Below are 25,681 nucleotides of genomic sequence, written 5' to 3' on the forward strand. Positions count from 1 at the left end.
CATAGCAGCCTTAGCCATAGCCATAGCCATAGCAGCCATAGCCATAGCCATAGCCATAGCAACCATAGCCACAGCCGTAGCAGCCATAGGCATAGCCATAGCAGCCATAGCCATAGCTATAGCAGCCAGTGCCAGAGCCACAGCAGCCGCAGCCATATCCATAGCCTTAGCAGCCATAGCCATAGCCATAGCAGAGATATCTATAGCCATAGCAGCCATAGCCATATCCATAGCAACCATAGCCATAGCCATAGCAGCCATTGCCGTAGTCATAGCCATAGCAGCCATAGCCATAGCCATAGGCATAGGTGCCATGGCGATCGCCGTAGCAGCCGTAGCCATGGCCATAGCCATAGCGATAGCCATAGCAGCCATAGCCATTGCCATAGCAAACATAGCCATAGCCATAGACATAGCAGCCGTATCCATAGCCATAGCCATAGCAGTAATAGCCATAGCGATAGCCATAGAAGCCATAGCCATAGCCATAGCAGCCATAGCCATAACCATAGCAGACACAGCCATAGTCATAGCCATAGCAGCCATAGCCATAATAGGCATAGCCATAGCAGCTATAGCCATAGCCACATTCATAGCCATAGACATAGCCATTGCAGCCATATCCATAGCCATAGCCATATCAGTCATAGCCATAGCGATAGCCATAGAAGCCATAGCCATAGAAGCCATAGCCATAGAAGCCATAGCCATAGCAGCCATAGCCATAGCCATGGCGGCCATAGCAGCCATAGCCGTAGCCATAGCCATAGGCATAGCAGCCATAACCATAGCCATAGTAGCCATAGCCAAAACCATAGCAGCCGTATCCATAGCCGTAGTAGCTATAGCCTTAGCCATAGCAGATACAGACATAGCCATAGCCATAGCAGCCATAGCCGTTGCCGTAACCATAGCAGCCATAGCAATAGCCACAGCTGACGTAGCCATAACCATAGCCATAGCAGGCATAGCCATATTCATAGCAGCCACAGCAATGGTCGCAGTAGACATACCCGCAGCCATAGCAGCCATAGCCATAGCCATAGCTATAGCAGCCATAGCCATAGCCATAGCCATATCAGCCATAGCCATAGCAAACATAGCCATAGCCATAGCCATACCAGCCATAGACATAGCCATAGCCATAGCAGCCATAGCCATAGTCATAGCCATAGCAGCCATAGCCATAGCCATAGCAGCCGTAAGCCATAGCAAACATAGCCATAGCCATAGCCATACCAGCCATAGACATAGCCATAGCCATAGCAGCCATAGCCATAGTCATAGCCATAGCAGCCATTGCCATAGCCATAGCAGCCATAGCCATAGCAGCCGCAGCCATAGCCATAGCCATAGCATCCATTGCCACAGCCATGGCGGCCATAGCAGCCATAGCCGTAGCTATAGCCATAGCCATAGCAGCCATAGACATAGCCATGGCGGCTATAGCAGCCATAGCCATAGCCACAGCCATAGCAGCCATAGCCATAGCCATAGCAGCCATAGCCATAGCCATAGCGATGGCAGCCATAGCCATTACCTATAGCCATAGCAGCCAATGCCATAGCCATAGGCATAGGTGCCATGGCGATCGCCGTAGCAGCCGTAGCCATGGCCATAGCCATAGCGATAGCCATAGCAGCCATAGCCATTGCCATAGCAAACATAGCCATAGCCATAGACATAGCAGCCGTATCCATAGCCATAGTAGCCATAGCCATAGCCACAGCAGCCACATCCATAGCCATAGCCATAGCAGCCACAGCCATAGCCGTAGCCAAAGCCATAGCCATAGCCATAGCCATAGCAACCATAGCCATAGCCATAGCAGCCATAGCCATAGCCATAGCAGCCATAGCCATAGCCATAGCAGCCATGGACATAGCCATGGCGGCCATAGCAGCCATAGCCGTAGGCATAGCCATAACCATAGCAGCCATAGCCATAGCCATAGCCATAGCAGCCATAGACGTAGCCATAGCCATAGCCATAGCAGCCATAGCCACAGCCATACCAGCCATATCCATAGCCATGGCTGCCATAGCCATATCCATAGCAGCCATAGCCATAGCCATAGCAGCTATAGCGATAGCCATAGCAACAGTAGCAATAGCCATAGCCATAGCAGCCATAGCTATGTCCATAGCAGCCACAGACATAGCCACAGCCATTGCCATAGCCATAGCAGCCTTAGCCATAGCCATAGCCATAGCAGCCATAGCCATAGCCATAGCCATAGCAACCATAGCCACAGCCGTAGCAGCCATAGGCATAGCCATAGCAGCCATAGCCATAGCTATAGCAGCCAGTGCCAGAGCCACAGCAGCCGCAGCCATATCCATAGCCTTAGCAGCCATAGCCATAGCCATAGCAGAGATATCTATAGCCATAGCAGCCATAGCCATATCCATAGCAACCATAGCCATAGCCATAGCAGCCATTGCCGTAGTCATAGCCATAGCAGCCATAGCCATAGCCATAGCAGCCGTAGCCATAGCAAACATAGCCATAGCCATAGCCATACCAGCCATAGACGTAGCCATAGCCATAGCAGCCATAGCCATAGCCGTAGCCATAGCAGCTATAGACATAGCCATGGCGGCCATAGCAGCCATAGCCCTAGACAAAGCCAAAGCCATAGCTGCCATTGCCATAGCCATAACAGCCATAGACATAACCATAGCCATAGCCAGAGCCATAGCAGCCATAGCCGTAGGCATAGCCATAACCATAGCAGCCATAGCCATAGCCACAGCAGACATAGCCATAACCATAGGCATAGCAGCCATAGCCATATCCATAGCCGCCACAGCCATGGTCATAGTAGACATACCCGCAGCCATAGCAGCCATAGCCATAGCCATAGCTATAGCAGCCATAGCCATAGCCATAGACATAGCAGCCATAGCCATAGCAAACATAGATATAGCCATAGCCATACCAGCCATAGACATAGCCATAGCCATAGCAGCCATAGCCATAGTCATAGCCATAGCAGCCATAGCCATAGCCATAGCAGCCATAGCCATAGCCATAGCCATAGTCATAGCCATAGCCATAGCCATAGCCATTGCAACCATAGCCATAGCAATAGCAGCCATAGCCATAGCCATAGCAGCAATAGCCATAGTCATAGCAGCCATAGTCATAGCCCTAGCAGCCATAGTCATAGCCATAATAGCCATAGCGATAGCCATAGCAGCCGTAGCCATAGCCATAGCCATAGCAGCCATAGCTATATCCAAAGCAGCCACATACATAGCCATAGCCATAGCTGCCTTAGCCATGTGAGAGCAGCCGCAGCCATAGCCATAGCCATAACAGCCATAGCCATAGCCATGGCGGCCATAGCAGCCATAGACGTAGCCATAGCCATAGCCATAGCAGCCATAGCTATATCCAAAGCAGCCACACACTTAGCCATAGCCATAGCAGCCATAGACATAGCCATAGCCATTGCAGCCATAGGCAGAGCCATAGCCATAGCAGCCATAGCCAAAGCCATAGCAGCCATAGCCATAGCAGCCGCAACCATAGCCATAGCAGCCGTATCCATAGCCATAGTAGCCATAGCCATAGAAGCCATAGCCATAGCCATAGCCATAGCCACAGCCATAGCAGCCATAGCCATAGCCATAGCCATAGCAGCTATAGCCATAGCCATAACAGCCTTAGCCATAGCCATAGCAGCCGCAGCCATAGCCATAGCCATAGCAGCCATGGCTATAGCCATGGCGGCCATAGCAGCCATAGCCGTAGCCATAGCTATAACCATAGCAGTCACATCTATAGCCACAGCAGACATAGCCATAACCATAGCCATAGCAGCCATATCCATAGCCATAGCAGCCATAGCCATAGCCATAGGCATAGGAGCCATGGCGATCGCCGTAGCAGCCGTAGCCATGGCCATAGCCATAGCGATTGCCATAGCTGCCATAGCCATTGCCATAGCAAACATAGCCATAGCCATAGACATAGCAGCCGTATATATAGCCACAGTAGCCATAGCCATAGGCACAGCAGCCACATCCATAGCCATAGCCATAGCAGCCACAGCCATAGCCATAGCCAAAGCCATAGCCATAGCCATAGCCATAGCAACCATAGCTATAGCCATAGCAGCCATAGCCATAGCCATAGCAGCCATAGCCATAGCCATAGCCATAGCAACCATAGCCACAGCCGTAGCAGCCATAGGCATAGCCATAGCAGCCATAGCCATAGCTATAGCAGCCAGTGCCAGAGCCACAGCAGCCGCAGCCATATCCATAGCCTTAGCAGCCATAGCCATAGCCATAGCAGTGATATCTATAGCCATAGCAGCCATAGCCATATCCATAGCAACCATAGCCATAGCCATAGCAGCCATTGCCATAGTCATAGCCATAGCAGCCATAGCCATAGCCATAGCAGCCGTAGCCATAGCAAACATAGCCATAGCCATAGCCATACCAGCCATAGACGTAGCCATAGCCATAGCAGCCATAGCCATAGCCGTAGCCATAGCAGCTATAGACATAGCCATGGCGGCCATAGCAGCCATAGCCCTAGACAAAGCCAAAGCCATAGCTGCCATTGCCATAGCCATAACAGCCATAGACATAACCATAGCCATAGCCAGAGCCATAGCAGCCATAGCCATAGCAGCCATAGACATGGTCATAGTAGACATACCAGCAGCTAGAGCAGCTATAGCCATAGCCACAGCCATAGCACCCATAGCCATGACCGTAGCAGTCATAGCCATACCGATAGCCATAGAAGCCATAGTCATTGAAGCCATAGCCATAGCAGCCATAGCCATAGCCATAGCCATAGCAGCCATAGCCATAGCCATAGCCATAGCAGCCATAGCCATAGCCATGGTGGCCCGAGCAGCCATAGTCGTAGCCATAGCCATAGCCATAGCAGCCATGCCATAGCCATAGCAGCCATAGCCATAACCATATCAGTCATAGCAATAGCGATATCCATACAAGCCACAGCTATTAAGGCATAGCCTTAGCAGCCATAGCAATAGCGATAGCAGCTATAGCCATTGCCACAGTCATAGCCGTAGCAGCCGTATCCAGAGCCATAGTAGCCATAGCCATAGGAGACATAGCCATAGCCATAGCCATGGCAGCCATAGTCATAGCTGTAGCAGCCACAGCCATAGCCATAGCCATAGTAGCCTTAGCCACAGCCATAGCCATAGCAGTCATAGCCATAGCGATAGACATTGCAGCCATAGCTATATCCATAGCAGCCACAGACATAGGCATAGCCATAGCAGCCTTAGCCATAGTAAGAGCAGCCGCCGCCATAGCCATAGCCATAACAGACATAGCCATAGCCATCGCGGCCATAGCAGCCATAGACGTAGCCATGGCCATAGCCATAGCAGCCATAGCTATATCCAAAGCAGCCACACACTTAGCCATAGCCACAGCAGCCATAGACATAGCCATAGCCATTGCAGCCATAGGCAGAGCCATAGCCATAGCAGCCATAGCCAAAGCCATAGCAGCCATAGCCATAGCAGCCGCAACCATAGCCATAGCAGCCGTATCCATAGCCATAGCAGCCATAGCCATAGAAGCCATAGCCATAGCCATAGCCATAGCCACAGCCATAGCAGCCATAGCCATAGCCATAGCCATAGCAGCTATAGCCATAGCCATAACAGCCTTAACCATAGCCATAGCAGCCGCAGCCATAGCCATAGCCATAGCAGCCATGGCCATAGCCATAGCAGCCACAGCCATAGCCATAGCAGCCATAGCCATAGCCATAGCAGCCACAGCCATAGCAGCCATGGACGTAGCCATGGCGGCCATAGCAGCCATAGCCGTAGGCATAGCCATAGCAGCCATAGCCATAGCCATAGCAGCCATAGCCATAGCCATAGCCATAGTCATAGACATAGCCATAGCCATAGCCATTGCAACCATAGCCATAGCAATAGCAGCCATAGCCATAGCCATAGCAGCAATAGCCATAGTCATAGCAGCCATAGTCATAGCCATAGCAGCCATAGTCATAGCCATAGCAGCCATAGCGATAGCCAAAGCAGCCGTAGCCATAGCCATAGCTATAGCAGCCATAGCTATATCCAAAGCAGCCACATACATAGCCATAGCCATAGCAGCCATAGACATAGCCATAGCCATTGCAGCCACAGACATAGGCATAGCCATAGCAGCCTTAGCCATAGTAAGAGCAGCCGCAGCCATAGCCATAGCCATAACAGCCATAGCCATAGCCATGGCGGCCATAGCAGCCATAGACGTAGCCGTAGCCATAGCCATAGCAGCCATAGCTATATCCAAAGCAGCCACACACTTAGCCATAGCCATAGCAGCCATGGACATAGCCATAGCCATTGCAGCCATAGGCAGAGCCATAGCCATAGCAGCCATAGCCAAAGCCATAGCAGCCATAGCCATAGCAGCCGCAACCATAGCCATAGCAGCCGTATCCATAGCCATAGTAGCCATAGCCATAGAAGCCATAGCCATAGCCATAGCCGTAGCCACAGCCATAGCAGCCATAGCCATAGCCATAGCCATAGCAGCCATAGCCATAGCCATAGCAGCCATAGCCATAGCTATAGCAGCCATGGACGTAGCCATGGCGGCCATAGCAGCCATAGCCGTAGGCATAGCCATAACCATAGCAGCCATAGCCATAGCCACAGCAGACATAGCCATAACCATAGGCATAGCAGCCATAGCCATATCCATAGCCGCCACAGCCATGGTCATAGTAGACATACCCGCAGCCATAGCAGCCATAGCCATAGCCATAGCTATAGCAGCCATAGCCATAGCCATAGACATAGCAGCCATAGCCATAGCAAACATAGATATAGCCATAGCCATACCAGCCATAGACATAGCCATAGCCATAGCAGACATAGCCATAACCATAGGCATAGCAGCCATAGCCATATCCATAGCCGCAACAGCCATGGTCATAGTAGACATACCCGCAGCCATAGCAGCCATAGCCATAGCCATAGCTATAGCAGCCATAGCCATAGCCATAGACATAGCAGCCATCGCCATAGCAAACGTAGATATAGCCATAGCCATACCAGCCATAGACATAGCCATAGCCATAGCAGCCATAGCCATAGTCATAGCTGTAGCAGCCACAGCCATAGCCATAGCCACAGCAGCCATGGCTATAGCCATGGCGGCCATAGCAGCCATAGCCGTAGCCATAGCCATAACCATAGCAGTCACATCTTTAGCCACAGCAGACATAGCCATAACCATAGCCATAGCAGCCATATCCATAGCCATAGCAGCCATAGCCATAGCCATAGCAGCCATAGCCATAGCCATAGCTGCCATAGCCATAGCCATAGCAGCCATGGACGTAGCCATGGCGGCCATAGCAGCCATAGCCGTAGGCATAGCCATAACCATAGCAGCCATAGCCATAGCCACAGCAGACATAGCCATAACCATAGGCATAGCAGCCATAGCCATATCCATAGCCGCCACAGCCATGGTCATAGTAGACATACCCGCAGCCATAGCAGCCATAGCCATAGCCATAGCAGCCATAGCCATAGCCATAGCCATAGTCATAGCCATAGCCATAGCCATAGCCATTGCAACCATAGCCATAGCAATAGCAGCCATAGCCATAGCCATAGCAGCAATAGCCATAGTCATAGCAGCCATAGTCATAGCCATGGCAGCCATAGTCATAGCCATAGCAGCCATAGCGATAGCCATAGCAGCCGTAGCCATAGCCATAGCCATAGCAGCCATAGCTATATCCAAAGCAGCCACATACATAGCCATAGCCATAGCAGCCATAGACATAGCCATAGCCATAGCAGCCATAGCCAAAGCCAGAGCAGCCATAGCCATAGCCATAGCCATAGCAGCCGTATCCATAGCCATAGTAGCCATAGCCATAGAAGCCATAGCCATAGCCATAGCCATAGCCACAGCCATAGCAGCCATAGCCATAGCCATAGCCATAGCAGCTATAGCCATAGCCATAACAGCCTTAGCCATAGCCATAGCAGCCGCAGCCATAGCCATTGCCATACCAGCCATGGCTATAGCCATGGCGGCCATAGCAGCCATAGCCGTAGCCATAGCCATAACCATAGCTGTCACATCTATAGCCACAGCAGACATAGCCATAACCATAGCCATAGCAGACATATCCATAGCCATAGCAGCCATAGCCATAGCCATAGCAGCCATAGCCATAGCCATAGCAGCCATAGCCATAGCCATAGCCATAGTCATAGCCATAGCCATAGCCATAGCCATTGCAACCATAGCCATAGCAATAGCAGCCATAGCCATAGCCATAGCAGCAATAGCCATAGTCATAGCAGCCATAGTCATAGCCATAGCAGCCATAGTCATAGCCATAGCAGCCATAGCGATAGCCATAGCAGCCGTAGCCATAGCCATAGCCATAGCAGCCATAGCTATATCCAAAACAGCCGCATACATAGCCATAGCCATAGCAGCCATAGACATAGCCATAGCCATTGCAGCCATAGCCATAGCCATAGCCATAGCAGCGATAGCCATAGCCATAGCAGGCATAGCCATAGCAGCCGCAACCATAGCCATAGCCATAGCAGCCGTATCCGTCGCCATAGTAGACATAGCCATAGAAGCCATATCCAAAGCCAGAGCAGCCATAGCCATAGCCATAGCCATAGCAGCCATAGCCATATCCATAGCAGCCACATACATAGCCATAGCCATAGCAGCCATAGACATAGCCATAGCCATAGCAGCCATAGCCAAAGCCAGAGCAGCCATAGCCATAGCCATAGCCATAGCAGCCATAGCCATATCCATAGCAGCCACAGCCATGGTCATAGTAGACATACCCGCAGCCATAGCAGCCATAGCCATAGCCATAGCTATAGCAGCCATAGCCATAGCCATAGCAGCCATAGCCATAACCACAACCATAGCTGCCATAGCCATAGCTATAGCAGCAATAGCCATGGCCAAAGCCATAGCATCCATAGCCATAGCCGACGCAGCCGTAGCCATAGCCATAGCAGCCATAGCCCAAGCCATGGCGCCTATGGCAGACATAGACGTAGCCATAGCCATAGCCATAGCCGTAGCCATAGCAGCGGTAGCCATAGTCATAGCAGCCATAGCCATATCCATAGCAGCCACAGCCATGGTCATAGTAGACATACCCGCAGCCATAGCAGCCATAGCCATAGCCATAGCTATAGCAGCCATAGCCATAGCCATAGCAGCCATAGCCATAACCACAACCATAGCTGCCATAGCCATAGCTATAGCAGCAATAGCCATGGCCAAAGCCATAGCATCCATAGCCATAGCCGACGCAGCCGTAGCCATAGCCATAGCAGCCATAGCCCAAGCCATGGCGCCTATGGCAGACATAGACGTAGCCATAGCCATAGCCATAGCCGTAGCCATAGCAGCGGTAGCCATAGTCATAGCAGCCATAGCCATAACCACAGCCATAGCTGCCACAGCCATAGCCATAGCAGCCATAGCCATGGCCAAAGACATAGCAGCCATAGACATAGACATAGCCAATGCCACAGCAGCCAATGCCATAGCCATAGCCATAGCAGCTATAGCCATAGCCAAAGCAGCCAACGCCAAGGCCATAGCAGCCATAGCCATAGCAGACATAGCCATAACCATAGCCATAACTGACATAGCCATAGCTATAGCAGCCATAGCCATAGCCATGGCGGCCATAGCAGCCATAGCCGTAGCCATAGCCATAACCATAGCAGCCATAGCCATAGCCACAGCAGACATAGCCATAACCATAGGCATAGCAGCCATAGCCATATCCATAGCCGCCACAGCCATGGTCATAGTAGACATACCCGCAGCCATAGCAGCCATAGCCATAGCCATAGCAGCCATAGCCATAGCCATAGCCATAGTCATAGCCATAGCCATAGCCATAGCCATTGCAACCATAGCCATAGCAATAGCAGCCATAGCCATAGCCATAGCAGCAATAGCCATAGTCATAGCAGCCATAGTCATAGCCATGGCAGCCATAGTCATAGCCATAGCAGCCATAGCGATAGCCATAGCAGCCGTAGCCATAGCCATAGCCATAGCAGCCATAGCTATATCCAAAGCAGCCACATACATAGCCATAGCCATAGCAGCCATAGACATAGCCATAGCCATAGCAGCCATAGCCAAAGCCAGAGCAGCCATAGCCATAGCCATAGCCATAGCAGCCGTATCCATAGCCATAGTAGCCATAGCCATAGAAGCCATAGCCATAGCCATAGCCATAGCCACAGCCATAGCAGCCATAGCCATAGCCATAGCCATAGCAGCTATAGCCATAGCCATAACAGCCTTAGCCATAGCCATAGCAGCCGCAGCCATAGCCATTGCCATACCAGCCATGGCTATAGCCATGGCGGCCATAGCAGCCATAGCCGTAGCCATAGCCATAACCATAGCAGTCACATCTATAGCCACAGCAGACATAGCCATAACCATAGCCATAGCAGACATATCCATAGCCATAGCAGCCATAGCCATAGCCATAGCAGCCATAGCCATAGCCATAGCAGCCATAGCCATAGCCATAGCCATAGTCATAGCCATAGCCATAGCCATAGCCATTGCAACCATAGCCATAGCAATAACAGCCATAGCCATAGCCATAGCAGCAATAGCCATAGTCATAGCAGCCATAGCCATAGCAGCCGCAACCATAGCCATAGCCATAGCAGCCGTATCCGTCGCCATAGTAGACATAGCCATAGAAGCCATAGCCATAACTGACATAGCCATAACCATAGCCATAGCAGCCATAGCCATATCCATAGCAGCCACAGCCATGGTCATAGTAGACATACCCGCAGCCATAGCAGCCATAGCCATAGCCATAGCTATAGCAGCCATAGCCATAGCCATAGCAGCCATAGCCATAACCACAACCATAGCTGCCATAGCCATAGCTATAGCAGCAATAGCCATGGCCAAAGCCATAGCATACATAGCCATAGCCGACGCAGCCGTAGCCATAGCCATAGCAGCCATAGCCCAAGCCATGGCGCCTATGGCAGACATAGACGTAGCCATAGCCATAGCCATAGCCGTAGCCATAGCAGCGGTAGCCATAGTCATAGCAGCCATAGCCATAACCACAGACATAGCTGCCACAGCCATAGCCATAGCAGCCATAGCCATGGCCAAAGACATAGCAGCCATAGACATAGACATAGCCATAGCCACAGCAGCCAATGCCATAGCCATAGCCATAGCAGCTATAGCCATAGCCAAAGCAGCCAACGCCAAGGCCATAGCAGCCATAGCCATAGCAGACATAGCCATAACCATAGCTATAACTGACATAGCCATAGCTATAGCAGCCATAGCCATAGCCATGGCGGCCATAGCAGCCATAGCCGTAGCCATAGCCATAACCATAGCAGCCATAGCCATAGCCACAGCAGCCAATGCCATAGCCATAGCTATAGCAGCTATAGCCATAGCCAAAGCAGCCAGCGCCAAAGCCATAGCAGCCATAGCCATAGCAGACATAGCCATAACCACAGCCATAACTGACATAGCCATAGCTATAGCAGCCATAGCCATAGCCATGGCGGCCATAGCAGCCATAGCCGTAGCCATAGCCATAGGCATAGCAGCCATAGCCATAGCCATAGAAGCCATAGCCAAAACCATAGCAGCCGTATCCATAGCCGTAGTAGCCATAGCCATAGCCATAGCAGATACAGCCATAGCCATAGCCATAGCAGACATAGCCATAGCCATAGCAGCCATAGCCATAGCCATAGCAGATATAGCCATAGCCATAGCCATGGCGGCCATAGCCATAGCCATAGCCATAGCTGTAGCCATAGCAACCATAGCCATAACCAAAGCAGCCATAGCCATAGCCATAGCCACGGTAGACATAGCCATAGCCATAGCCATAGCAGCCATGGGCATAACCATAGCAGCGACAGCCATAGCCATAGCCATAGTAGCCTTAGCCATAGCCATAGCCATAGCAGCATTAGCCAGAGACATGGCAGCCATAGCCATAGCCATAGCCATAGCGGCCATAGCTATATCCAGAGCGGCCATAGCGACAGCCATAGCTGCCGTAGCCATAGCCATAGCCATAGCAGCCATAGCTATATCCATAGTAGACAGTGCCATAGCCATAGCCATAGCAGCGGTAGCCATAGTCATAGCAGCCATAGCCATAACCACAGCCATAGCTGCCACAGCCATAGCCATAGCAGCCATAGCCATGGCCAAAGACATAGCAGCCATAGACATAGACATAGCCATAGCCACAGCAGCCAATGCCATAGCCATAGCCATAGCAGCTATAGCCATAGCCAAAGCAGCCAACGCCAAAGCCATAGCAGCCATAGCCATAGCAGACATAGCCATAACCATAGCCATAACTGACATAGCCATAGCTAAAGCAGCCATAGCCATAGCCATGGCGGCCATAGCAGACATAGCCGTAGCCATAGCCATAACCATAGCAGTCACATCTATAGCCACAGCAGACATAGCCATAACCATAGCCATAGCAGCCATATCCATAGCCATAGCAGCCATAGCCATAGCCACAGCAGCCATAGCCATAGCCATAGCAGCCATAGCCATAGCCATAGCAGCCATGGACGTAGCCATGGCGGCCATAGCAGCCATAGCCGTAGGCATAGCCATAATCATAGCAGCCGTAGTCATAGCCAGAGCAGACATAGCCATAACAATAGGCATAGCAGCCATAGCCATATCCATAGCCGCCACAGCCATGGTCATAGTAGACATACCCGCAGCCATAGCAGCCATAGCCATAGCCATAGCTATAGCAGCCATAGCCATAGCCATAGACATAGCAGCCATAGCCATAGCAAACATAGCCATAGCCATAGCCATACCAGCCATAGACATAGCTATAGCCATAGCAGCCATAGCCATGGTCATAGCCATAGCAGCCATAGCCATAGCCATAGCAGCCATAGCCATAGCAGCCATAGCCATAACCACAGCCATAGCTGCCATAGCCATAGCTATAGCAGCAATAGCCATGGCCAAAGCCATAGCATCCATAGCCATAGCAGACGCAGCCGTAGCCATAGCCATAGCAGCCATAGCCATAGCAAGCATAGCCATAGCCATAACCATACCAGCCATAGACATAGCCATAGCCATAGCAGCCATAGCCATAGCCATAGCAGCCGTAGCCATAGCAAACATAGCCATAGCCATAGCCATACCAGCCATAGACATAGCCATAGACATAGCCATAGCCATATCAGTCATAGCCATAGCGATAGCCATAGAAGCCATAGCCATAGAAGACATAGCCATAGAAGCCTTAGCAATAGCAGCCATAGCCATAGCCATGGCGGCCATAGCAGCCATAGCCCTAGCCATAGCCATAGGCATAGCAGCCATAGCCATAGAAATAGAAGCCATAGCCAAAACCATAGCAGCCGTATCCATAGCCATAGTAGCCATAGCCATAGCCATAGCAGATACAGACATAGCCATAGCCATAGCAGCCATAGCCATTGCCGTAGCCATAGCAGCCATAGCAATAGCCACAGCTGACATAGCCATAACCATAGCCATAGCAGGCATAGCCATATCCATAGCAGTCACAGCCATGGTCACAGTAGACATACCCGCAGCCATAGCAGCCATAGCCATAGCCATAGCTATAGCAGCCATAGCCATAGCCATAGCCATAGCAGCCATAGCCATAGCAAACATAGCCATAGCCATAGCCATACCAGCCATAGACATAGCCATAGCCATAGCAGCCATAGCCATAGTCATAGTCATAGCAGCCATAGCCATAGCCATAGCAGCCGTAGCCATAGCAAACGTAGCCATAGCCATAGCCATACCAGCCATAGACATAGCCATAGACATAGCCATAGCCATAGCAGCCATAGCCATAGTCATAGCCATAGCAGCCATAGCCATAGCCATAGCAGCCATATCCATAGCAGCCGCAGCCATAGCCATAGCCATAGCAGCCATTGCCACAGCCATGGCGGCCATAGCAGCCATAGCCATAGCCACAGCCATAGCAGCCATAGCCATAGCCATAGCAGCCATAGCCGTCGCCATAGCAGCCATTGCCATTGTCATGGCGGCCATAGCCATGGCCATAGCAGCCATAGCCATAGCCATAGCAGCCATAGCCATAGTCATAGCCATAGCAGCCATAGCCATAGCCATAGCAGCCATAGCCATAGCAGCCATAGCCATAGCCATAGCAGCCATAGCCATAACCACAGCCATAGCTGCCATAGCCATAGCTACAGCAGCAATAGCCATGGCCAAAGCCATAGCATCCATAGCCATAGCAGACGTAGCCGTAGCCGGAGCCATAGCAGCCATAGCCATAGCCATGGCGCCTATGGCAGACATAGACGTACCCATAGCCATAGCCATAGCAGCGGTAGCCATAGTCATAGCAGCCATAGCCATAACCACAGCCATAGCTGCCACAGCCATAGCCATAGCAGCCATGGCCATAGCCATGGCGGCCATAGCAGCCATAGCCGTAGCCATAGCCATAACCATAGCAGCCGCATCTATAGCCACAGCAGACATAGCCATAACCATAGCCATAGCAGCCCTAGCCATATCCATAGGAGCAACAGCCATGGTCATAGTAGACATACCCGTAGCCACAGCAGCCATAGCCATAGCGATGGTCATAGAAGCCATAGCCATAGGAGCCACAGCCATAGCTCCCATAGCCATAGCCATGGCGGCCATAGCAGCCATAGCTGTAGCCATAGCCATAGCCATAGCAGCCATAGCCATAGCCATAGCAGCCATAGCCATAGCCATAGCCATAGCAGTAATAGCCATAGCGATAGCCATAGAAGCCTTAGCCATAGCCATAGCAGCCATAGCCATAACCATAGCAGACACAGCCATAGCCATAGCCATAGCAGCCATTTCCATAATAGGCATAGCCATAGCAGCTATAGCCATAGCCACATTCATAGCCATAGACATAGCCATTGCAGCCATAGCCATAGCCATAGCCATATCAGTCATAGCCATAGCGATAGCCATAGAAGCCATAGCCATAGAAGCCATAGCCATAGAAGCCTTAGCAATAGCAGCCATAGCCATAGCCATGGCGGCCATAGCAGCCATAGCAGTAGCCATAGCCATAGGCATAGCAGCCATAGCCGTAGCCATAGGAGCCATAGCCAAAACCATAGCAGCCGTATCCATAGCCATAGTAGCCATAGCCATAGCCATAGCAGATACAGACATAGCCATAGCCATAGCAGCCATAGCCATTGCCGTAGCCATAGCAGCCATAGCAATAGCCACAGCTGACATAGCCATAACCATAGCCATAGAAGGCATAGCTATATCCATAACAGTCACAGCCATGGTCACAGTAGACATACCCGCAGCCATAGCAGCCATAGCCATAGCCATAGCAGCCATAGCCATAGCAAGCATAGCCATAGCCATAACCATACCAGCCATAGACATAGCCATAGCCATAGCAGCCATAGCCATAGCCATAGCAGCCGTAGCCATAGCAAACATAGCCATAGCCATAGCCATACCAGCCATAGACATAGCCATAGACATAGCCATAGCCATATCAGTCATAGCCATAGCGATAGCCATAGAAGCCATAGCCATAGAAGACATAGCCATAGAAGCCTTAGCAATAGCAGCCATAGCCATAGCCATGGCGGCCATAGCAGCCATAGCCCTAGCCATAGCCATAGGCATAGCAGCCATAGCCATAGAAATAGAAGCCATAGCCAAAACCATAGCAGCCGTATCCATAGCCATAGTAGCCATAGCCATAGCCATAGCAGATGCAGACATAGCCATAGCCATAGCAGCCATAGCCATTGCCGTAGCCATAGCAGCCATAGCAATAGCCACAGCTGACATAGCCATAACCATAGCCATAGCAGGCATAGCCATATCCATAGCAGTCACAGCCATGGTCACAGTAGACATACCCGCAGCCATAGCAGCCATAGCCATAGCCATAGCTATATCAGCCATAGCCATAGCCATAGCCATAGCAGCCATAGCCATAGCAAACATAGCCATAGCCATAGCCATACCAGCCATAGACATAGCCATAGCCATAGCAGCCATAGCCATAGTCATAGTCATAGCAGCCATAGCCATAGCCATAGCAGCCATTGCCATTGTCATGGCGGCCATAGCCATGGCCATAGCAGCCATAGCCATAGCCATAGCAGCCATAGCCATAGTCATAGCCATAGCAGCCATAGCCATAGCCATAGCAGCCATAGCCATAGCAGCCATAGCCATAGCCATAGCAGCCATAGCCATAACCACAGCCATAGCTGCCATAGCCATAGCTACAGCAGCAATAGCCATGGCCAAAGCCATAGCATCCATAGCCATAGCAGACGTAGCCGTAGCCGGAGCCATAGCAGCCATAGCCATAGCCATGGCGCCTATGGCAGACATAGACGTACCCATAGCCATAGCCATAGCAGCGGTAGCCATAGTCATAGCAGCCATAGCCATAACCACAGCCATAGCTGCCACAGCCATAGCCATAGCAGCCATAGCCATGGCCAAAGACATAGCAGCCATAGACATAGACATAGCCATAGCCACAGCAGCCAATGCCATAGCCATAGCCATAGCAGCTATAGCCATAGCCAAAGCAGCCAACGCCAAAGCCATAGCAGCCATAGCCATAGCAGACATAGCCATAACCATAGCCATGACTGACATAGCCATAGCTATAGCCATAGCAGCCATAGCCATAGCCATAGCAGCCATAGCCATAGCCATGGCGGCCATAGCAGCCATAGCCGTAGCCATAGCCATAGCCATAGCAGCCACAGCTATATGCAAAGAAGCCACAAACTTAGCCATAGCCATAGCAGACATAGACATAGCCATAGCCATAGCAGCCATAGACATAGCCATAGCCATTGCAGCCATAGCCATAGCCATAGCCATAGCAGCCATAGCCATAGCCATAGCAGCCATAGGCATAGCCATGGCGGCCATAGCAGCCATAGCCGTAGCCATAGAAGCCATAGCCAAAACAATAGCAGCCGTATCCATAGCCGTAGTAGCCATAGCCATAGCCATAGCAGATACAGCCATAGCCATAGCCATAGCAGCCACACTCATTGCCGTAGCCATAGCAGCCATAGCAATAGCCACAGCAGACATAGCCATAACCATAGCCATAGCAGGCATAGCCATATCCATAGCAGCCACAGCCATGGTCACAGTAGACATACCCGCAGCCATAGCAGCCATAGCCATAGCCATAGCTAAAGCAGACATAGCCATAGCCATAGCCATAGCAGCCATAGCCATAGCAAACATAGCCATAGCCATAGCCATACCAGCCATAGACATAGCCATAGCCATAGCAGCCATAGACATAGCCAGAGCCATTGCAGCCATAGCCATAGCCATAGCCATAGCAGCCATATCCATAGCCATAGCAGCCATAGCCATAGCCATGGCGGCCATAGCAGCCATAGCCGTAGCCATAGCCATAGGCATAGCAGCCATAGCCATAGCCATAGAGGCCATAGCCAAAACCATAGCAGCCGTATCCATAGCCGTAGTAGCCATAGCCATAGCCATAGCAGATACAGCCATAGCCATAGCCATAGCAGACATAGCCATAGCCATAGCAGCCATAGCCATAGCCATAGCAGATATAGCCATAGCCATAGCCATGGCGGCCATAGCCATAGCCATGGCGGCCATAGCCATAGCCATAGCCATAGCTGTAGCCATAGCCACCATAGCCATAGCCAAAGCAGCCATAGCCATAGCCATAGCCACGGTAGACATAGCCATAGCCATAGCCATAGCAGCCATGGGCATAACCATAGCAGCCACAGCCATAGCCATAGCCATAGTAGCCTTAGCCATAGCCATAGCCATAGCAGCATTAGCCAGAGACATGGCAGCCATAGCCATAGCCATAGCCATAGCGGCCATAGCTATATCCAGAGCAGCCATAGCGACAGCCATAGCTGCCGTAGCCATAGCCATAGCCATAGCAGCCATAGCTATATCCATAGTAGACAGTGCCATAGCCATAGCCATAGCAGCCATGGCCAAAGCCATAGCATCCATAGCCATAGCAGACGCAGCCGTAGCCATAGCCATAGCAGCCATAGCCATAGCCATGGCGCCTATGGCAGACATAGACGTAGCCATAGCCATAGCCATAGCAGCTATAGCCATAGCCAAAGCAGCCATCGCCAAAGCCATAGCAGCCATAGCCATAGCAGACATAGCCATAACCATAGCCATAACTGACATAGCCATAGCTATAGCAACCATAGCCATAGCCATGGCGGCCATAGCAGACATAGCCGTAGCCATAGCCATAGCCATAGCAGCCATAGCTATATCCAAAGCAGCCACACACTTAGCCATAGCCATAGCAGCCATAGACACAGCCATAGCCATAGCAGCCATAGACATAGCCATAGCCATTGCAGCCATAGCCACAGCCATAGCCATGGCAGCCATAGCCATAGCCATAGCAGCCATAGCCATAACCATGGCGGCCATTGCAGCCATAGCCGTAGCCATAGCCATAGGCATAGCAGCCATAGCCATAGCCATAGAAGCCATAGCCAAAACCATAGCAGCCGTATCCATAGCCGTAGTAGCCATAGCCATAGCCATAGCAGATACAGCCATAGCCATAGCCATAGCAGCCACAGTCATTGCCGTAGCCATAGCAGCCATAGCCATAGCCATGGTGGCCCGAGCAGACATAGCCGTAACCATAGCAATAGCAGCCACGCCATAGCCATAGCAGCCATAGCCACAGCCAGAGCAGTTATAGCCATAGCCATAGCCATAGCAGCCATAGTCATAGCCATAGCAGAGATATCCATAGCCATAGCAGCCATAGCCACAGCCGTAGCAGCCATAGGCATAGCCATAGCAGCCATAGCCATAGCCATAGCAGCCATAGCCATAGCCATAGCAGCGATAGCGATAGCCATAGCAGCCGTAGGCATAGCCACAGCCATAGCAGCCATTGCTGTATCCATAGCAGCCACACACATAGCCATAGCCATAGTAGACTTCGACATAGCCGTAGCCATATCAGCCATTGCCATAGCCATAGCCATAGCAGCTATAGCCATAGCCAAACCAGCCATAGCCATAGCAATAGCAGCCATAGCCATTGTCATGGCGGCCATAGCCATAGCCATAGCAACCGTAGCCATAGCCATGGTGGCCCTTGCAGCCATAGTCGTTGCCATAGCCATAGCCATAGCAGCCATGGCCATAGCCATGGCGGCCATAGCAGCCATAGCCGTAGCCATAGCCATAACCATAGCAGCCGTATCTATAGCCACAGCAGACATAGCCATAACCATAGCCATAGCAGCCCTAGCCATATCCATAGGAGCAACAGCCATGGTCATAGTAGACATACCCGTAGCTACAGCAGCCATAGCCATAGCGATGGTCATAGAAGCCATAGCCATAGGAGCCACAGCCATAGCTCCCATAGCCATAGCCATGGCGGCCATTGCAGCCATAGCCATAGCCATAGCAGCCGTAGCCATAGCAAACATAGCCATAGCCATAGCCATACCAGCCATAGACATAGCCATAGACATAGCCATAGCCATATCAGTCATAGCCATAGCGATAGCCATAGAAGCCATAGCCATAGCCATAGCTATAGCAGCCATAGCCATAGCCATAGCCATAGCAGCCATAGCCATAGCAAACATAGCCATAGCCATAGCCATACCAGCCATAGACATAGCCATAGCCATAGCAGCCATAGCCATAGTCATAGCCATAGCAGCCATAGCCATAGCCATAGCAGCCGTAGCCATAGCAAACATAGCCATAGCCATAGCCATACCAGCCATAGACATAGCCATAGACATAGCCATAGCCATATCAGTCATAGCCATAGCGATAGCCATAGAAGCCATAGCCATAGAAGACATAGCCATAGAAGCCTTAGCAATAGCAGCCATAACCATAGCCATAGCAGCCATAGCTATATCCAAAGCAGCCACACACTTAGCCATAGCCATAGCAGCCATAGACATAGCCATAGCCATTGCAGCCATAGGCAGAGCCATAGCCATAGCAGCCATAGCCATAGCCATAGCAGCCGTATCCATAGCCATAGTAGCCATAGCCATAGAAGCCATAGCCATAGCCATAGCCATAGCCACAGCCATAGCAGCCATAGCCATAGCAATAGCCATAGCAGCTATAGCCATAGCCATAACAGCCTTAGCCATAGCCATAGCAGCCGCAGCCATAGCCATAGCCATAGCAGCCATGGCTATAGCCATGGCGGCCATAGCAGCCATAGCCGTAGCCATAGCCATAACCATAGCAGTCACATCTATAGCAACAGCAGACATAGCCATAACCATAGCCATAGCAGCCATATCCATAGCCAAAGCAGCCATAGCCATAGCCATAGCAGCCATAGCCATAGCCATAGCAGCCATAGCCATAGCCATAGCAGCCATGGACATAGCCATGGCGGCCATAACAGCCATAGCCGTAGGCATAGCCATAACCATAGCAGCCATAGCCATAGCCACAGCAGACATAGCCATAACCATAGGCATAGCAGCCATAGCCACATCCATAGCCGCCACAGCCATGGTCAGAGTAGACATACCCGCAGCCATATCAGCCATAGACATAGCCATAGCTATATCAGCCATAGCCATAGCCATAGACATAGCAGCCATAGCCATAGAAAACATAGCCATAGCCATAGCCATACCAGCCATAGACATAGCCATAGCCATAGCAGCCACAGCCATAGTCATAGCCATAGCAGCCATAGCCATAGCCATAGCAGCCGTAGCCATAGCAAACATAGCCATAGCCATAGCCATACCAGCCATAGACATAGCCTTAGCCATAGCAGCCATAGCCATAGTCAGAGCCATAGCAGCCATAGCAATAGCCATAGCAGCCGTAGGCATAGCCACAGCCATAGAAGTCATAGCTATATCCATAGCAGACACACACATAGCCATAGCCATAGCAGCCATAGACATAGCCATAGCCATAGCAGCCAATGCCATAGCCATAGCCATAGCAGCGTTAGACATAGCGATAGCCATAGCAGCCTTAACCATTAACACAGCCATAACAGCCATAGACATAGCCATAGCCATAGCAGCCATAGCCATAGCAGCCGCAGCCATAGCCATAGCCAAAGCAGCCATAGCCATTGCCATAGCAGCCTTAGCCATAGCCATAGCCATAGCAGCCATAGCCATTGCCGTAGCCATAGCAGCCATAGCAATAGCCATAGCTGACATAGCCATAACCATAGCCATAGCAGGCATAGCCATATCCATAGCAGCCACAGCCATGGTCACAGTAGACATACCCGCAGCCATAGCAGCCATAGCCATAGCCATAGCTATAGCAGCCATAGCCATAGCCATAGCCATAGCAGCCATAGCCATAGCAAACATAGCCATAGCCATAGCCATACCAGCCATAGACATAGCCATAGCCATAGCAGCCATAGCCATAGTCGTAGCAATAGCAGCCATAGCCATAGCCATAGCAGCCGTAGCCATAGCAAACATAGCCATAGCCATAGCCATACCAGCCATAGACATAGCCATAGCCATAGCAGCCATAGCCATAGTCATAGCCATAGCAGCCATAGCCATAGCCATAGCAGCAATAGCCATAGCAGCCGCAGCCATAGCCATAGCCATAGCAGCCATTGCCACAGCCATGGCGGCCATAGCAGCCATAGCCATAGCCAAAGCCATAGCCATAGCCATAGCCATAGCAACCATAGCCATTGCAATAGCAGCCATAGCCATAGCCATAGCAGCCATAGCCATAGCGATGGCCATAGCGGCCATAGACATAGCCATAGCCATTGCAGCCATGTCAGTAGACATAGCAGCTATAGCCATAGCCATAGCATTCATAGCCATAGCGATAGCCATAGAAGCCATAGCCAAAACCATAGCAGCCGTATCCATAGCAATAGTAGCCATAGCCATAGCCATAGCAGACACAGCCATAGCCATAGCCATAGCAGCCATAGCCATAGCCATAGCAGCCATAACCACAGCCATGGTGGCCCGAGCAGCCATAGCCGTAGCCATAGCCATAGCCATAGCCATAGCAGCCATAGCGATAGCCATAGCAGCCATAGCGATAGCCATAGCAGCCGTAGGCATAGCCACAGCCATAGAAGTCATAGCTATATCCAAAGCAGACACACACATAGCCATAGCCATAGCAGCCATAGACATAGCCATAGCCATAGCAGCCAATGCCATAGCCATAGCCATAGCAGCCTTAGACATAGCCATAGCCATAGCAGCCTTAACCATAAACACAGCCATAACAGCCCTAGCCATAGCCATAGCCATAGCAGCCATAGCCATAGCAGCCTTAACCATAAACACAGCCTTAACAGCCATAGCCATAGCCATAGCCATAGCAGCCATAGCCATAGCAGCCGCATCCATAGCCATAGCCAAAGCAGCCATAGCCATTGCCATAGCAGCCTTAGCCATAGCCATAGCCATAGCAGACATAGCCATAGCCATAGCCATAGCAGCCTTAGACATAGCCATAGCCTTAGCAGCCATAGCCATAGCCACAGCCATAGCAGCCATAGCCATAGCCATAGCAGCCATAGCCATAGCCATAGGCATAGCAGCCTTAGCCATAGCCATAGCCATAGCAGGCATACCCATAGCCATAGCAACCATAGCCATACAATAGCCATAGCCATAACCATAGCAACCATAGCCATAGCCATATCAGCCATTGCCAGAGCCATAGCAGCTATAGCCATAGCCATAGCAGCCATAGCCGTAGGCATGGCGGCCATAGCAGCCATAGCCGTAGCCATAGCCATAGCCACAGCAGCAACAGACATAGCCATAGAAGCCATAGCCATAACCATAGCAGCCATAGCAGCCATACCCGTAGCCATAGCCATAGCCATAGCAGACATAGACATAGCCATAGCAGCCATAGCCATAGCAATAGCAGACATAGCCATAGCCATAGCCATGTCGGCCATAGCCATAGCCATAGCCATAGCTGTAGCCATAGCAACCATAGCCATAGCCAAAGCAGCCATAGCCATAGCCATAGCCATGGTTGACATAGCCATAGACATAGCCATAGCAGCCATGGGCATAGCCATAGCAGCCACAGCCATAGCCATAGCCATAGTAGCCTTAGCCATAGCCATAGCCATAGCAGCATTAGCCAGAGACATAGCAGCCATAGCCATAGCCATAGCCATAGCAGCCATAGCGATAGCCATAGCATCCATAGCGATAGCCATAGCAGCCGTAGGCATAGCCACAGCCATAGAAGTCATAGCTATATCCATAGCAGACACACACATAGCCATAGCCATAGCAGCCAATGCCATAGCCATAGCCATAGCAGCGTTAGACATAGCCTTAGCCATAGCAGCCTTAACCATTAACACAGCCATAACAGGCATAGCCATAGCCATAGCCATAGCAGCCATAGCTATAGCAGCCGCAGCCATAGCCACAGCCAAAGCAGCCATAGCCATTGCCATAGCAGCCTTAGCCATAGCCATAGCCATAGCAGACATAGCCATAGCCATAGCCATAGCAGCCATAGCCATAGCCACAGCCATAGCAGCCATAGCCATAGCCATAGCAACCATAGCCATAGCCATAGCCATAGCAGCCTTAGCCATAGCCATAGCCATAGCAGGCATAGCCATAGCCATAGCAACCATAGCCATACAATAGCCATAGCCATAACCATAGCAACCATAGCCATAGCCATAGCAGCCATTGCCACAGCCATAGCAGCTATAGACATAGCCATAGCAGCCATAGCCATAGGCATAGCATCCAGAGCTAGAGCCACAGCAGCAGTAACCATAGCCATAGCCTTAGCAGCCATAGCCACAGCCATACCAGCCATATCCATAGCCATAGCTGCCATAGCCATATCCATAGCAGCCATAGCCATAGCCATAGCAGCCATAGCGATAGCCATAGCAACAGTAGCCATAGCCATAGCCATAGCAGCCATAGCTATGTCCATAGCAGCCACAGACATAGCCATAGCCATTGCCATAGCCATAGCAGCCTTAGCCATAGCCATAGCCATAGCAGCCATAGCCATAGCCATAGCCATAGCCATAGCAACCATAGCCATACAATAGACATAGCCATAGCCATAGCAGCCAATGCCATAGCCATAGCCATAGCAGCGTTAGACATAGCCTTAGCCATAGCAGCCTTAACCATTAACACAGCCATAACAGGCATAGCCATAGCCATAGCCATAGCAGCCATAGCTATAGCAGCCGCAGCCATAGCCACAGCCAAAGCAGCCACAGCCATTGCCATAGCAGCCTTAGCCATAGCCATAGCCATAGCAGACATAGCCATAGCCATAGCCATAGCAGCCATAGCCATAGCCACAGCCATAGCAGCCATAGCCATAGCCATAGCAACCATAGCCATAACCATAGGAATAGCAGCCTTAGCCATAGCCATAGCCATAGCAGGCATAGCCATAGCCATAGCAACCATAGCCATACAATAGCCATAGCCATAACCATAGCAACCATAGCCATAGCCATAGCAGCCATTGCCACAGCCATAGCAGCTATAGACATAGCCATAGCAGCCATAGCCATAGGCATAGCATCCAGAGCTAGAGCCACAGCAGCAGTAACCATAGCCATAGCCTTAGCAGCCATAGCCACAGCCATACCAGTCATATCCATAGCCATAGCTGCCATAGCCATATCCATAGCAGCCATAGCCATAGCCATAGCAGCCATAGCGATAGCCATAGCAACAGTAGCCAGAGCCATAGCCATAGCAGCCATAGCTATGTCCATAGCAGCCACAGACATAGCCATAGCCATTGCCATAGCCATAGCAGCCTTAGCCATAGCCATAGCCATAGCAGCCATAGCCATAGCCATAGCCATAGCCATAGCAACCATAGCCATACAATAGCCATAGCCATAACCATAGCAACCATAGCCATAGCCATAGCAGCCATTGCCACAGCCATAGCAGCTATAGCCATAGACATAGCAGCCACAGCCATAGCCATAGCAGCCAGTGCCAGAGCCACAGCAGCCCGAGCCATAGCCATATCCATAGCAACCATAGCCATAGCCATAGCAGCCATTGCCATAGTCATAGCCATAGCAGCCATAGCCATAGCCATAGCAGCCGTAGCCATAGCAAACATAGCCATAGCCATAGCCATACCAGCCATAGACGTAGCCATAGCCATAGCAGCCATAGCCATAGCCGTAGCCATAGCAGCCATAGACATAGCCATGGCGGCCATTGCAGCCATAGCCCTAGACAAAGCCAAAGCCATAGCTGCCATTGCCATAGCCATAACAGCCATAGACATAACCATAGCCATAGCCAGAGCCATAGCAGCCATAGCCATAGCAGCCATAGACATGGTCATAGTAGACATACCAGCAGCTAGAGCAGCTATAGCCATAGCCACAGCCATAGCAGCCATAGCCATGACCGTAGCAGCCATAGCCATTGTCATGGCGGCCATAGCCATGGCCATAGCAGCCATAGCCATAGCCACAGCAGCCATAGCCATTGCCACAGCAGCCATAGCCATAGCCATAG

This window comes from Calliopsis andreniformis, unplaced genomic scaffold, assembly GCF_051401765.1.
Source record: "Calliopsis andreniformis isolate RMS-2024a unplaced genomic scaffold, iyCalAndr_principal scaffold0263, whole genome shotgun sequence".
In the NCBI taxonomy this organism is placed as follows: Eukaryota; Metazoa; Arthropoda; class Insecta; order Hymenoptera; family Andrenidae; genus Calliopsis; species Calliopsis andreniformis.